This window comes from Ailuropoda melanoleuca, chromosome 1, assembly GCF_002007445.2.
Source record: "Ailuropoda melanoleuca isolate Jingjing chromosome 1, ASM200744v2, whole genome shotgun sequence".
Lineage (NCBI taxonomy): Eukaryota > Metazoa > Chordata > Mammalia > Carnivora > Ursidae > Ailuropoda > Ailuropoda melanoleuca.
In genome coordinates, this window is record NC_048218.1 from 161529872 (window position 1) to 161546140 (window position 16269).

Here is a 16269-nt window from a genome sequence, read left to right on the forward strand (position 1 = left end):
TATTCCAGGGTGTGTGTGTGTGTGTACCATATTTTCTTTATCCATTCATCCATTGGTGAACACTTCGGCTGCTTCCATAATTTGTCTATTTTAAATAGTGCTACAATAAACATGGGTGGTGCATATATACTTTCAAATTAGTGTGGTTTTTTTTATTTTTATTTTTTATTCTTTGGTAAATACTCAATAGTATGAATACTGGATCATGGGGTAGTTCTATTTTTTAATTTTTTGAGGACCCTCCATACTGTTTCCTAGAATGGCTGTACCAGTTTGCTTTCCCACCAATAGTGCAAGAGGGTTCCCCTTCCTCCACGTCCTCACCAATACCTCTTGTTTACTGAGTTGTTGATTTTAGCCGTCTCACAGGTATAAGGGGATATCTCGTTGTGGTTTTGATTTGCATTTCACTGATGGTGGGTGATGCTGAGCATCTTTTCATGTGTCTGTTGGCTGTCTGTATGTCTTCTTTCTTATACTTTTGATTAGGAGCTTTTCCTATGGTTAGCAGGCTCTTCTCACCTTCCCAAACCCCAAAGAAGAAAGGCAGATCAGGGTGCCTCAGGTCTTTAATACTTTAACGTGATCACAATGATAGCAAACAACATTTCCTGAAGACTTGCCATGTGCTAAGCACTATGCAATCTGTGTTAGACACATTAACTCATTTTCTCATTTTAATTCTCATATTTGTGTTGTACCTTTACTACTACCATTTTGCAGTTGGGGAAGCCAAGGCTTAGAAAGGTTATGGAGCTTGCCCAAGATCAGACAGCTGTAGGGCTTAGAATTGAAAGAATGCAATCTGACTCCAGACTTATGCTCTTTTATTTTTAAATTGGGAAACATAATACATATGTGGAAAAATGTATACATAATAAAAATAAATATATAGTATAACTAATTATTATAAAGCCCACAACAGTGTAACCACTACCCATATCAAGAAACAGAAGATTTGAGGGTGCCCGGGTGGCCCAATTGGTTGTGTCCAACTCTTGATTTCGGCTCAGGTCATGATCTCAGGGTTGTGAAATCGAGCCCTATGTCAGGGTCTGCCCTGGGTGTGGATCCTGCTTAAGATTCTCTCTCTCCCTCTCCCTGTGCCTCACCACCCTCCATCTCTAAAATAAAAAATAATTATAATAAAGAAAAGAAACAGAAGATTTGTAGAATTCCAACCCATTGCTTCTTCCCAGTCTCAAACCCTCTCCATAAAGTTTCTTGTTAGAGGTAGCCATTAACCTATTTCCTTGCTCTTCTTTACAGTTTTAACACCTAGTATGCATTTTTTTTTGAGATTTATTTATTCTTTTGAGAGAGAGAGAGCACACAAGTCGGGGAGGGACAGAGGGAGACAAGCAGACTCCCTGCTGAGTGTATAGCCCAACAGGAACATGAGATCATGAGACCAGCCAAAACCAAGAGTCAGATATTCAACTACTGAGCCACCCAGGCTCCCCTTAAGTATGCATTCTTTATTCATATTTTTGAACTTTATAAAAATGGAATAATACAGTGTATATTCTTTTGTGAGAGGTTTCTTTTTTCTTTTTTTTGACATTATGTATATATATATATATATATATATATATTTATTTATTTTTCAAAGATTTACTTTTAAGTAATCTCTACACCCAACTTGGAGCTCAAACTCACAACACCGAGATCAAGAGTCACATGTTCTGCCAACTGAGCCAGCCAGGCATCCTTTAACATTATATTTTTAAGATTCATATATATCATTGCATATAGTTTGTTAATTTTTCTGTTGTATTATATTACATTAGTATAACAATGCCACAATATATTTATCCATTATGTTATTGATAGAGGACATTGGATCATTTATCATTTTTAGCTATAATAATAGTACTGCTATTAACATTCTCTGACATGCATCCCAGTGGCCATGAGCATGACTTTCTTAGAGTATATACCTGGAAGTGACATGCTGGCTCATGTATGGGCCTGTGTTCAACTTTAGTAGATGGGGCCAGGTGATTTTTCCAAACTGGTCTATTAATTTACTCTCCCTATAGTGAAGTGAAAATTCCCATTGCTCCACTCCCAGTCAACAGTTGTCATTTTCATTCTTTTTCATTTTAGCCATTCTGGTGGGTGGTGTAGTATTCTCTTAATGTGGTTTCAATTTCCCTGTTTTCATAAAAAAAGTTGACATTTTTCACATGTTTATTGATTATTTGGATTTACTTAGTGATGTGCCTGTTCAAATCTTTTTCTTATGATTGTAGTTCTTTATATATTCTGGATACAAGATTTTTCTTCGTCATACGTATTATACATTTTTTTTTCAGGCTTATTGAGCTATGATTGACATTCGGCTCTGTATAAGTTTAAGATGTATAGTATAATGCTGTAAGTTTATTAGACTCTGAGGCTTGCTTTTTAACTCCTTAATGGTGTCATTGGATGAAACTGAACCTTAAATATTAATGTAGTCAAATTGATCAGTTTTTCTATTATAGTTAGTATTTTTTGGATTAGTTTAAAAAGTCTGTCCCTTACCCTTTCTTTTTTTTAAGTAAATTTTACCCCCAATGTGGGGCTCAAACTCACAACCCCAAGATCAAGAGTCTCCTGCTCTACCGACTGAGCCGGCCAGGCACTTTGAAGTCTGTCTTCTACTCTCCAGGTCATGGATATATGCTTCTGTTTTACCTTCTAAAAGCTTTATTGTTTTGCCATTCAAATTTATGTCTATTATCCATCTGGAATTGATTTTTGTGTGTGATGTGAAAGGCCCAATTTCATTTTTTTTCTTCCAAATGGGAATCTATTCGTCTTAGCACCAATTATCAAAAACTATTTTTTAGATATTGCTACGCATCATCACCATGACAATATAAATTCCCATGTATGGGTGAGAATTTCTGGGTTCTTTATTCTGTTCTATTGGTATATTTGTCTATTCTTGATCCAATACCACGTTGCCTTAATCACTATGGCTTTGTAATAAAACTTACCATCTGGTAGCACAAGTCTTCCTCTACCTCCTCTTCCTTTTACTTTCTTCTCTTCCTCATGAATGCTTGCCTTTGCTCTTCCGTAAAACGTCTAATTGGCTTAAGTTTCACACACACACAGAGACACATCTATTGAAATTTAATCTGGAATTGCATTGTATCTACAGATAAATTTGGGGAGACTTCATTCAGTATTGAAACTTCTATAAACATATTATCTCTTTTTTAATTTTTAAAAAAGATTTTATTTATTTATTTGACAGAGAGAGAGAGAGCACAAGTAGAGGGAGCAGGAGATGGGGAGAGGAAAAAGCAAGCTCCTCCCTGTGTGTGGAGCCTGATGCCGGTCTCAATCCCAGGACTCTGGGATCATGACCTGAGGTGAAGGTGACACTCAACCAACTGAGCCACCCAGGTGCCCCGAACACATTATCTCTCGTTTAAGTCTTCTTCAATGTTTGTTTTTTAATTTCTTTTTTAAGTAAGCTCCATGACGAACATGGGGCTTGAACTCATGACCCTGAGATCAAGAGTTGCATGCTCTAGCAACTGAGCCAGACAGGCACTTCTTCAATGACTTTTGGGGGCGGGGGAGAGGGTGAAGGAGAGAATCTCAAGTAGACTCCATGCCCACTGGGGCGCAATCCCACGACCCAGAGAGCACCACCAGAGCTGAAATCAAGAGTTGGATGCTCAACTGCCGGAGCCATCCAGTCACCCCTCTTCAATGTTTTTTAAAAAATGTTTTCTTCATGTAGGTCTTACCTTTCTTTGATTGATTTATTCCTAGGTACTTGATATTTAATTTGAAGCTATTGTAAGTGGTATCTTAAAATAGTCTTTTCCCCTGGAATATAGAAATATATATTGATTTTTTAAAAAAAATGCAACTTTTAAATTAACCTGTTTAACTCTTATTAATTGTAACAATTTATCTGTAGATTCTTTTGGATTTGCCACATACATAATAATGACATCATCTGTGAAAAATAACAATTTGTTTCTCCTTATTTAATCGTTAGTCCTTTTATTTTTCTTGCCTTACTCCGCTAAGGGCATTCAGGGGCAATAACGTACATACTTGTCTGCAGCACACTTTTAATCACTATTAAGTCCCTTTGCCTCCAGCTCACAGGCTTGGAATTGTTAGTTCGCTTGCTGGAGGGTCAGGAGTAAGACGCCCACACTCTCCTTTCAGTTACTGCAAGGAGTTAAGACAGAGTGTCTGCCTCGCGTAAACTCATTTTCCAATCCAGGAGAAGCCAGCAGCTTCCTCTGGTTGCTACGCAACGGCGTCGTCCCGCCCCAGGAGTAGGATCTGCCGGGCTAAAAGCACGTGCCGCCTCTTCCGCATTCCTGGACTACAACCCCCATAACGCCGAGCGCCGCGATCGGCTGGTCTCCGAAGTGGGGGAAGGGCCAGGACTGGCCGGGAGGCGGAGCGGAAGCGGACTGTGAGGGACGAGAAGAGTAGAATCTCCACGAGCTGGGAACCACCTCGTCCGTGATTCTCAATCTTGGCCTTTTTCCATCCCGACCTGGAGGCTGCTTCGCGAGCGCAGGACGCAATTGACGCCTGCTAATCGACTTTCGCTGCGCCGCCCCAGCTCGGCAGCCCGTTGGCGGCGGCGACAGTGACAAGAAGCCCACAGGCAAGGTAATGGGGAGGGGGCGAGTGGGAAGCGGGGGGTGGAGGCGTCTCCGCCCGACCGCCCCGCGCCTCTCCGGTATTCCCTTCAGGCTCGGCGGCCGCCCTTCCTTCGGCGTGTCCCGCTCGTGCCCCCCGCCCCACCCGGCCGCTGCCCCCAGGTGTCCGCAGAGAACCGGCTCGGGATCGGCCGGTAGCCCGCGGCCGAGGAGGCTCTTTGTCCCTGCCCCTCTTGGTCTGACAGCCGTGACCCCGTGGGCCCCGGGCGGAGAACCGAGCCAGGCTCGGGCTGCTTGACCCGAGCGGGGCGGGCTCGGTCGCGTGGCCACTGGCGCGGGGGAGCTACTGACCTGGTGCAGGGATGGAGGAGCGCCCGCGCGGCAGCCGCGCTCACTTCTTTTTCTGCTTTTGACAGCTCAGCTCTGTTCTACTTTGAGGCAGAAAGTAAAATGCCCCTCTTTTACCCCCTCTTCAAACTCAGCTCCTGGGTAACTGGTAAGGATGAACTTAAACTGCTGTGTCGACTATGACTTACACTCTCGAAAACGGTACTAAGAGTGGCTCAGGCAGTCTGGGTTCCCCCATCCTGATCGAGTCACTGCCTGGCTTTGTGACCTTGGTTAATTAAAGGTTCTAAGCCTGAGTTTTCTCATCAATCAAATGGAGATAACAGTACACACCTTTAAGTTGTTGGAATAAAAAATAATGTGCTTGCAACGCCATTAATTCCTTTGATGACAAAAATCCTTTGAATATGATACTTTTATTAGTTATACTGAAGTGGCCTCTGGATTTGAGTTTTGTGTTTTTCTTTGTTTAATGATTAGCACCCTAGGTTGTGTGTTCTTCACTTAATACCTTGTTCACCTTAAACGTAAGGAAGGAATTCCTTTAAAGTATGCTGTCTTCTTAATTTCCACTGTTTTAAGATGGCTGAGAATGTTCTTAGGAAATTGATGACTCTGCTTTTCTGTGGATCAGCTCTGGAGATACAAGGACTTATTCACCGCCCCTTCCCCCCCCCCCCCCCCCCCCCCCCTNTGTGTTCTTTGGGAGAATCTTTAGAGGAGCTTAAGTGTTTGTTTTGGCAGAGTAAGCATCTAGGTGTTCTGCAGTTCTGACCTGGGGCTTCACCATCTTTACCTTATGTCAACTTTTTTTCACCAATCTCTACACTTTCTCACTGGTTAATAATTTTACCCCTTTGGGATTTTTGTTTGCCAGTGGTAGTTTTGTACTCAGAACAAGTTGAATGAATGCAACAAAATTTATACGGAGTGATTTGAAACATTTCACATTAGTTCCTCTATAGTTTTGGTTCTTGCACTGTTCTGATATTTACTGACATTGGTGATAGAGTTTTTCTTTAAGGAAATCTTTATGGACCTTTGTTGATTTTTTTTTTTTCATTGAAAATGTCTGTTCTGTGCTACTTTGGGTTCAAACACTATTGTGTAATATGGGAAATAACATTTGCCGAGTAATGTTGTTTTTGAATGTACAGTTATAGTGGAAGAAAAGCCAGTAGGGCCTGATGAATTTTCTATGTCATGTCTTCAGTGACTGATGCCTTTAAAAAAAATTTAGGAAGAGAAGGAGAAATCTGATGAATGTGTTTCATAAGGATAATAGAGAGCAAGGAAGTAAATAAGGGGAAAACTTATTTAAACTGTGGTAGCTGACCAATGCATATAAAGATTTCTGATTCTCTTAAAAATATGTGACAAAAATATTTTGAAAAAAAAATGTTCCTATGTTAGTGTTAGTGCAGTACAGGACAGAGAGTAATGGACTATGGAAAAAGAAGACCTTGGTTTTTGTCCTAGCTCCGTCACTATCTTTATAACCTTATGCTCCTTTGTGGTCCTCATTTTCCTCATGCCTAACATAGTGAATTGGTCTGATTTCAAGGACTCTTCTAGTTCAGACTTTCAATGATAAAGGTTTTTAGATGTTCTTTTTTAAGCCCTTTTAGTCATTTATTTGTGTCTTAGGGGTTTTTTATTCTCCACCTCGATGAAGGGGAGGCACATACAGGAACAGAAAGCTGCCATAAATAAGAATTTCTACTGACCAGTTCATTCCTCTTTCATGAACTGCACATGTTTTTTTCTACATTTTTGACATGCTTAGTTCACTTTCTCTCTACTGTGTATCTCTTTTATTTTACTTAAAGCCTCTGTTTACCTATTGTGCCTGTTTCTTTGTAAATCTAGTTTGTCAGTCCCCTAATCCAAACTTCATTGTTTCTTTTTGTGAATACTTTCCCTTTTTGCTCCTATTCGCAACATCCTGGTGTTCTTAGGGGCTCTTTTTTCCCAAGGCCTCAGGCAAAGGTGCCTAGTGCTAGTCTAGTTAGCTGTAGAAGCGGAGGTGGGCTCGTGTGGCTCAAAACATGATTGGCTGAGGCTGTGGACAGGTGATTGAAATACCTGGTACAGCCTAATATATTTTATTTTATTTTATTTATTTTTTTAAAGATTATTTATTTATTTATTTATTTGCCAGAGAAAGAGAGCACGAGGAAGCACGAGCAGGGGGAGCGACAGACAGACGGAGAGGGAGAAGCAGGTTCCCCGCTGAATAGAGAGCGCACTTCGGGGCTTGATCCCAGGACCGTGGGATCATGACCTGAGCGGAAGGCAGATGCTTACCTGACTGAGCCACCCAGGAGTCCCAGCCTAATATATTTTAGATTAAACTTTTACTGTGGCGTAGTGATTGAGTAGTTTTCCTTTTATCCTAACATTTTCTTTTTTTTTTTTTTTTTAAAGATTTTATTTATTTATTCGACAGAGATAGAGACAGCCAGCGAGAGAGGGAACACAAGCAGGGGGAGTGGGAGAGGAAGAAGCAGACTCATAGCGGAAGAGCCTGATGTGGGGCTCGATCCCCGAGCCGAAGGCAGACGCCTAACCGCTGTGCCACCCAGGCACCCCTGTCCTAACATTTTCTATTCTTAACCCTGAATTACTTTACCCATTTTCTTTTATCTTTGTACTCTTCAGAGCTATTATCTTCTCTCTTTTCTCCCAAATATGCCATCTAAAAATGATCTGATATCTTGAGACGTATTTCTGTATCTTGGCTGGAATATTCGTGTAGCTTCTCTCAAAGCAGTTCACATTTAAAATTTTAGACCTAATTAGGAGTGGATGGCTGTGTTTTCTGTTAGTTTTTTTCTTAGATATTAGCCTTGGGCAATATTGTTTTAGAAAAAGTATTTTAAGAATGGGCCTTTCCCCCTGAAATTACATTCCGAGGTCAAGTCTGTGGAGGACTTATTTCTGAGTCTTTTTTAGAGAGAACTGTCTGAACCTCTGCGCTCTGGTGAACATACTGTGTCTTTTTGTAAAGCATATCTGTTTCTCTAACTGCAAATTCCTTGGGAGACTAATAGGCCCTGATTCTTGTAGCACCTTTGGCTGAGCGACAGCTTCTCTCCTTGCTAGTTGCTGCTATTGCTGTTATAGTTAATTTACCTATAGTCATAAACAAGCACAAAAAGAGCACCGAATAAATGCAAAAATGGGATTTTAAGCGGGGTTTTTTTTTTTTTTTTTTTTTTTAGGGAGGATTATCATCTATTAATGTTTTTAATATTGCTGTTGGACTGTTTCCATAAAAAATACAAGCAAGTATTTCAAGACAGGCAGTGTGAAATAAAGTGTTTTTAAAATTTTTGACTGGAACCCATAGCAAGAGATCTTTTTATGTCAAGACTCTGTAGATACATAAGTGTGTGTGTGCATACGTGTGTCTGTGTAAGAAAAAAATATTAGGTATATAACTGAAAGAAAACTGACAGAAAACAAAATCTGTAGTGTGTACAGTCTGTCTACTTTGATAGTTTCTATTTTATCTTGTTTTTTTAAAAAGTGCCATTTGCAAACTGTTAGGTTGATTTTTGTTCCCTGCTTTTCAAAAACACGAAGATCCTGTGCTGAGAGTTTGGATACCTAATTTCCCCCCATTTGTTTGCCGGTGGGTGTCATTAATCCTCTTTGCGCTTCACTTTCCTTTTCTTTAAAATGAGGGTGATCCTCTGTCTTGACTGTAGTAATAATGTTGAACTAATATATTTGTCTTTAGGTCCCTGGCTAGGGAGAAACAACTGAAAAATTGTTTAAATGTCTAGTTGTTTGTTTGCATGTTTGCTATTTGGTAAGTGGCATAGACGAACTTGGAACAGATCGTTGGAGATTATTGAAATGGAGACGTTAAGGCCTTTAATAAATGTGAAAACTAAGAAAAAAGTTTCCCCCCTTTTTTTATTTTTCTTTGTGTCCTTTGACAAGGAATCTTTTAGAGTTTGAAGATTTCTATTTAAAATGTTTTTAGTAACCAGGCAGCTGGGTGGCTCAGTTCGTTAAGTGTCTGACTCTTGATATCAGCTCAGGTCTTGATCCCAGGGTTGTGAGTTCAAGCCTGGTGTTGGGTTCACTCTGGGCGTGGAGCCTACTTAAAAAAAAAATTGCTTTATAACGATTTTAAGTTAACATGCTGGCAGATTGCTGCCTAGATTTTATTCCATACCCCATCTTACCACACTGCCCCCTTCATATTAGAAAATGCTAATAGGAATATATTTATATATTTTTCTGTGCAAAATCACTATATCAGATTATTACTATTCCTGTATATTACTGAACAGTGAAACTGCCAACTGCCATTCTTCTAAGAAAAGGGAACACAAAACTTTCTTTGCTTGTGGGTTTTCTTCTGTTCATTTTGGATGATTTCTCCAAACTAGGCCATTCCATGCTGGGGATTGGGATCCCTCCCATTCTCATTTGTTTGTACCGAGGAGAGTAGGAATAAGGAATTTACTGCCTGCTCCCAAGATTCTGGTCAGAAAAGAATTCTAAAGGTTTTAGTTGGAAGGAAATTGGAACCAGACTTTACTTCCTTTTCTTTTTCAGATCAGATCTCCCTAGAGGGCCTTCCTTGACCTGATACTTCATATAGCCTCCTCAGATATCCTCACGTCACCCTGTTTGTTTATTTTCTCAATAGCAGTTTATGACAAGCTGAAATTAACTTGTTTCTGTGTTTGCTTGTTTATCATCTCCAACTAAAACCTAATCTGCACAAGAAGAATCCTGTCTTCTTTCACCTTTTCACCTTCTGGCACATAGTAGGTACTACAGTAAATATTGTAAGTTAACAAATGAATAAATAAACCAAGTTCTTTCATGCTTTAAATGAAACTTCATATAGTAAAGATTGTTGAGCTTAGGCCTTTGTGCAGCCCTCCCCCACCCCCAAATTATTTTTTTCTGGAAATATGTTTTTTCTTATCAATGTCTTCTGGTCATGTGAAGGTGTCTCCATCCAGAAGATCTTGTATTATCTGTGCTTTACTTCATATTTTTTCTGTTGTTTTTTTTGCTTATGTTAAAAAAAAAGCTAAGCTCAAAGATTTCTTAAATCCTTCTTGTAACAACTTTGTAATAGTTTGATTTGCGGGAATAAAGTGTATTTGAAACTTTAATGTGCCTACTTGATAATTTAATGAATAGTCCAAGCATATATTTTCTAAACTGCCATTATTGTTTTCTGGTTATGTTCTTCTTTTTTTAAGATTTTATTCATTTATTTGAGAGTGAGATAGAGCGAGCATGTGTGCATGTGCGCTTGTGTGCACAGGCTGGGAGGAGGAGCAGAGTGAGAGAGGGCGGGGGAAGCAGACTTCCTGCTGTACAGGGAGGTGAGGGCTGGATCCCAGGACCCTGGGATCACTACCTGAGCTGCAGGTAGATGCTTAACTGAGCCACCCAGGCAGCCTCTGGTTATGTTTTTTTAAAGCAAAGGAGAATAAGTTTCATTTAATGTTATAGTTGATTCAGTATTTACAAACCTAGCCTTTTTAGTGGAGGTAAAGAAAGTAGTATGGCATAGAGAAAAACCTAAAGAGTGAGTCAGGATCTGTCTTCTAGATCAATATAGTTTCTGCCATTAAATGTCTCATTTTAGGCAAGATACCCTGGGTTTTATTTCATCTGAAATGTCAGGGGATTGTATTAGATTTCTGCTCAGGTTCACCTACCCCCAAAATGGATAATGGAAGATACTTTAATTTTATCTTGAAACTTCCATCTCTTCTGCCCTTTTACCACCCCCCCACCCCCCCCAGAAAAAAACATTGCAGGCAAGTCATTGCTGCTTGGGAGAAGGTGGGGTTAGACCCAGGGATGTGCTTAAAGTAGGCTGTAAGTATGTCTATTGTTCACTGGGCTCCGTGGGAGTTGTGGCAGCTGTGTAGGGCAGGTTGCTCTTGGCCTTAGGAACATGGATTGTGGGGACTAGGCTCATGACTTGATGAGAAGATGTGATGTGTGGAATCAGCTGATATAATGTGCTGTGAGAGAAAATCAGCGTGGACTTGGGTAAGGTGATGAAGTTTTGAAATCTTGGTTAAGGTGGCATTTAAAGAGAGATTGTAGTCTCATTTTAGGCTATTTGGAAGATGAAGTCTTCTCATCAACAGTAAACCATTGTATCATCTTTTAGGACTGGGTTATTCTTCAGTGACTAGTACCAATGAAATATTTCATGCTGTCCACAGGTTCTGAGCAGAAACTTCAAGCCTGCAGCCTCTCTGATAGCTGTTAACTAACTGAATGAGAGGTTGTAAGGAAACATGCTTCATAAATAAAAATACATATAAATGTAAGGTGTTATTATCACTATTGTATGAGACACTGAGAAGACTGGCTTGATTGGGGGAGGTATTTTTGTGACTAATGGGATATAAATTTGCCTTTGGGGACTGGATTACGGACGGCCATGGGAGCTAATCAGAGGAGTTTTATTTGGGTCTAGTAAAACCTCCCCTGTATTAACTCAGATCACTCAGATTATCAGGAATTACTGGCATTGCTGCATTAGTGCCTGACTCTAATAATAAAAGTTAGTGTATATTGAGTAGTATGAGGTGTCATTTATCTTTACCGGTATTAGGTAGCTACTGTTGTCCCCATTATGTAAATGAGGACATCAGGGTCTAGGGAGATAAAGTAACTTGCTCAAGATTTTAAAGATAGAGTATGTAAGTTCATATGGAGTACCTTGAGGGTGGAGGTGAGGCAGGAGTGGGAGTGTGCCTTTTTGAAGAGGAGACATTTGAGATAAATAATACTAAAAAATGAAAAGGAACAAGCTGCGGGGAGAGCATTCCAGGGAGGCGAATAGCAGTTGTACATAGTCCCTGAGGTCAGAAAGAATTTGATTTGTCTTGCCGGGTGTGTCTGTAGCACAGTGAGCAAGTGGAAGTGGTGTGAGATTAGGACAAGAGGTAAGGGCAGAAGTCAGGTTTTGCAGGGCCCTGTGGCCTGAGGTAAAGAGTTTTAATTTTAAGTGCAGTGGGAAACTGTTGGGTTTTTAAGCAGGGGAGTGATGTGATACGACTTTGTGTGTGTGTGTGTGTGGTAAAAAATGCATAACATAAAATGTACCATTTGAACCATATTCAAGCGTACATTCAGTGACATTAAGTACGTTCACATTGTTGTGCAACCATCACCATTATACATCTCCAGAACTTTTTCACCATCCTAGAATAAAACTGTACCCTAAACTTTAAACTGTAACTCTCCATTCTTCTGTCCTCAGCCCCAGTCCTGGTCACTACCATTGTACTTTCTGTCTCCATGTATCTGACTGTTTTAAGCACCTATATTAAGTGGAATCATACAATATTTGTCTTTCTGTGTCTGGTTGATTAACTTAGTATGATATATATACATTTTTAAGGTAGGCTCCATGCCCACCATAGGGCTTGAACTCATGATCCTGAGATTAAGAGTCTAGTGCTCCACTGACTGAGCCAGCCAGGCACCCCTTAGTATGGTATCTTTAAGGTTCATCCATGTAGTAGCTTGTATCAGAATTTTATTCCCATTTAATAATATTCCATTGTATGTATATACTACATTTTGTTTATCTGTTCATTTTTTGGACACGGGTTATTTCCACCCTTTGACTATTGTTGAATAATGCTACAGTGAACATAGGTGCACAAGGATCTCTGAGTCTGTGCTTTCAATTCTTTAGTGATTATATCCAGAAGTGGAATTATTGGATCATACTGTAATTTTGTGTTTAATTTTTTGAGGAACTGATGTACTGTTTTCCACAGTGGCTGTGCCGTTTCTCATTCCTATCAGCAGTACACAAGAGTTTCAGCGTCTCCACCTCTACCAACACTTGTTTTTTTGTTTTGTTTTGTTTGGTAAGTGTTATAGGGGAAGAAAAATCTTTTTTCTCTATCTTCTTAGGTTCAGTACCTGGGGCTCTGCAAATTAAACTGACAGAAGCCAAATAAATAGGAGGAAAAGGTTGATTTCATATGCAATTGAGGAGCATTACAGAAATGAAATGAAAACCAAAGAAGCAGGTAGGCCTGAGAGCTTATATATCATTTAGACAAAGAGCCATAAATTGTGAAGATCTGACAAGACAAAGGAAAAGGAATTTTAGCTTCTAGAGGCAGTAACTTGTGCGCAGGTAATATATGGGGGAAATTAATGGAAGGTAAGGGTTGTTTAAGATGTATTTGTACAGATTTGTCTCAGTATCAATTCCCTGTCTCCCATCATGAGGATGTTGTTACCTTTCTGATGGGAAATTCTTGTCTTGCTTTTAGGTAGAAGGGGGGAGAGCAAGGCAGGGAACACTTCCAGCATCTGCTGTTTCTTTCTTTCTTTCTTTCTTTTTTTTTTTTTTTTTAAAGATTTTGTTTATTTATTCGACAGAGACAGAGACAGCCAGCAAGAGAGGGAACACAAGCAGGGGGAGTGGGAGAGGAAGAAGCAGGCTCATAGCGGAGGAGCCTGTTGTGGGGCTCGATCCCAGAATGCCAGGATCACGCCCTGAGCCAAGGCAGATGGTCAGCCGCTGTGCCACCCAGGCGCCCCAGCATCTGCTGTTTCTTAGTCATCTTCACTTCCAAATAATCCTTATACCACAGTGGCATACTTTGGGGTGACATACTCTTTTTTTTTTTTTAAGATTTTATTTATTTATTTGACAAAGATAGAGACAGCCAGTGAGAGAGGGAACACAAGCAGGGGGAGTGGGAGAGGAACAAGCCAGGCTCATAGCGGAGGAGCCTGATGTGGGGCTCTCTCCCATAATGCCAGGATCACGCCCTGAGCCGAAGGCAGACGCTTAACCGCTGTGCCACCCAGGCGCCCCTGGGGTGACATACTCTGATGCCCTTCCTATCATCCTAATAATGGGTATGAAGTGGTATCTCATTGTGGTTTTAATTTGCATTTCCCTAGTGATTAGTAATTTGAGCATCTTTTCGTGTGCTTATTGTTCATTTACATGTCTCCTTTGAGAACCATTGGAATTGTTACTATTCAAATTGTGACTTGTTTTTAAAAGAACATTTTGGCTGCTCTGAGGACAGTGGCTTGAAGTGGGGTTGGAGAGGAATCTGGGAAACCACTTGAGAAACAGCTGCAGGAATCCAATTGGAGATGATGATACTTGGGCCACACTCCTTTGCCTCTTCAGATCTAGTGCTGTACAGATAACTTCATTTTAGATGTGTCTCCTCTCCTTCATTCTTCTGCTTTTGGGCCATATGCACTCTAATTCCTTTTGTAATTTCTGCAGTTGCCCAATAGCTTTCCCCTGGGAATCCTAAAAATATTTGTGAGTCTATCTTAGGTTAAAATAATGATGATGAAGGTGTGATGATTTTGTTTTTGCATTTATTTATTTATTTTTAAGAGATTTTATTTATTTGAGAGAGAGCGAGTGAGAGAGAGAGAGCACAAGCTGGGGGGGGGGGAGCATTGGGAGAGGGAGAAGCATACTCCCTTCTGAGCAGAGAGCCTGATGTGGGGCTCAATCCCGGGACCCTGGGATCATGACCTGAGCCAAAGGCAGGTACTTAACTGACTGAGCCACCCAGGTGCCCCTTGTTTTTGCTTTTAAAAACTACTTGGGCCAAATTTGAAGTTTGACTTTTTAGTCATTAGTAGACAATTAATATGGTGGCCTAGAAGTTGGGATGAAAAAGTTTTTGGATCACATACTATTTCGGTGGAGAAGGGATTCTAATAAATACTGTGCTCGATTGTAGCCATAAACCCTTAGTGCCAATGTAGACCTTTTAGGTCTAGTTGTTATTTCCCTCATGACCTAGGTGGCCTTTCCGGTGCTGAACCAGTACTTGAAACCTAAAGAAAAAGTGGGGAGGTTCACAGTGCAAGTTCCTCTGTCACTTGCAGCTTTGAACATTGCACAGAAAGGAGATATTAAACCCTCCCTTTTTTGTTTCTTTCCTAAAGATTGAGTCTAAGAATAATTTCTCTTTTAAAGTGCTAAAATAAATTGCCTTTAGTTGCTAAACAATTAAAATCTTCTTGTCTGCTTTTTTTCTTTCTATATGGCATCACAAGAGTATCTTTCAGGGAACAGAACAGTATATTCATATTGACACAGGGACTGAAGTGGTACCGGTAGAAATTGCTTTCTCGTCACTCTGCCTTCACCTCTGTCTTTTAAGTATAGGGCTTAGCTTACCCTGGCAGGAATGACTTGGGTTATAGCGAAGATACCTGTTTTTTCCTCCCTCTTCCACCTTCCCCTTCAGAGTCGTTATAGGTATGTCCAAGTAAGAAGCCTCTGTCACACCTGATGCACTGACTTGTAATGTTGAATTTAGTGGTCCTACCTGTAGCTTTCATTGTGACTTTATGAAGAAATTTGAGATCTGGAGAGTGGTTCCCATTCTTTGCTGCACATTGGAAAAACCTAGGGCTCTTTTTTTTTTTTTAAGGTTTTTATTTATTTATTTGAGAGAGAGAGAGAGAGAAAGAGAACATGAGAGAGCATGAGAGAGGAGCAGAGGGAGAGGGTGAAGCAAGGTGATCCCAGGACCCTGGGATCATGACCTGAGCTGAAGGCAGAGGCTTAACAGACTGGGCCATCTGGGCGGCCCTAACCTAGGGCTCTTAAAGACAAAACAAAACAAAACAAAACAAAACAAAACAAAACAAAACAAAACAAAACAAAACGGATGCCTGTCTCCCTCTCCCTAGACATTCTAATTTAATTGGTATGGGGTGTGACCTGGCATGGGGATTTTTAGAAAACTCTCCAGGTGATTTTAATGTGAAGCATTCTGAGAAGAGACCGAAGGCATAATTGTATCCTTTTGGGAATCTTAGTCACCTCTGCTGGGCTTGCTTGGAATTGTTTGTGGAAATGAACCCTTAAAAAAGTTTTCAGGCCTTCTTGGGTTGCTTCAGAGAACCCGTATGGGCTTTTGAACTGCTCAGCCCTATGCAGGTATTAGCTGGCTCCAGGCCATCTTTTTAACTTGGAGAAGGCTCCAGGGTGTCTTTTCTCCTTAGTAGCTCACTTTATTCCTTGGTGTTCTTTTGTAGTTCCCTAGTGTAGAGTGGGATAATGGCCCCCAACTTCTCATCTTTTTGCTATTCTCAAAGACACCCTTTTCATGTTAAATGTTTAACTTCTTGGGGCACCTGGGTGGCTCAGTTGGTTAAACATCTGATTCTTTATTTCAGCCCAGGTCATGATCTCAGGGTTTTGAGATCGAGCCCCACGTCAGGCTCCATGCTCAGTGGGGAGTCTGCTTGAGGGTTCTTTCCC

General features: G+C 40.5%; 1 protein-coding gene across 2 annotated transcripts in view; it reads left to right on the top strand.

The window, feature by feature from the left end:
• The first annotated feature begins 4380 nt into the window (after window positions 1-4380).
• The window catches only part of CCDC126 (coiled-coil domain containing 126), a 53351-nt gene continuing 41462 nt past the window's right edge, over window positions 4381-16269 (top strand). The window contains exons 1-2 of one of the 2 annotated variants that reach the window (XM_034669237.1): window positions 4381-4644; window positions 12915-13033. The gene's annotated coding sequence lies outside the window, so the exon portion shown is untranslated. The remainder of the gene's footprint in view (window positions 4645-12914; window positions 13034-16269) is intronic. The other variant, XM_034669226.1, reaches the window with a different exon arrangement.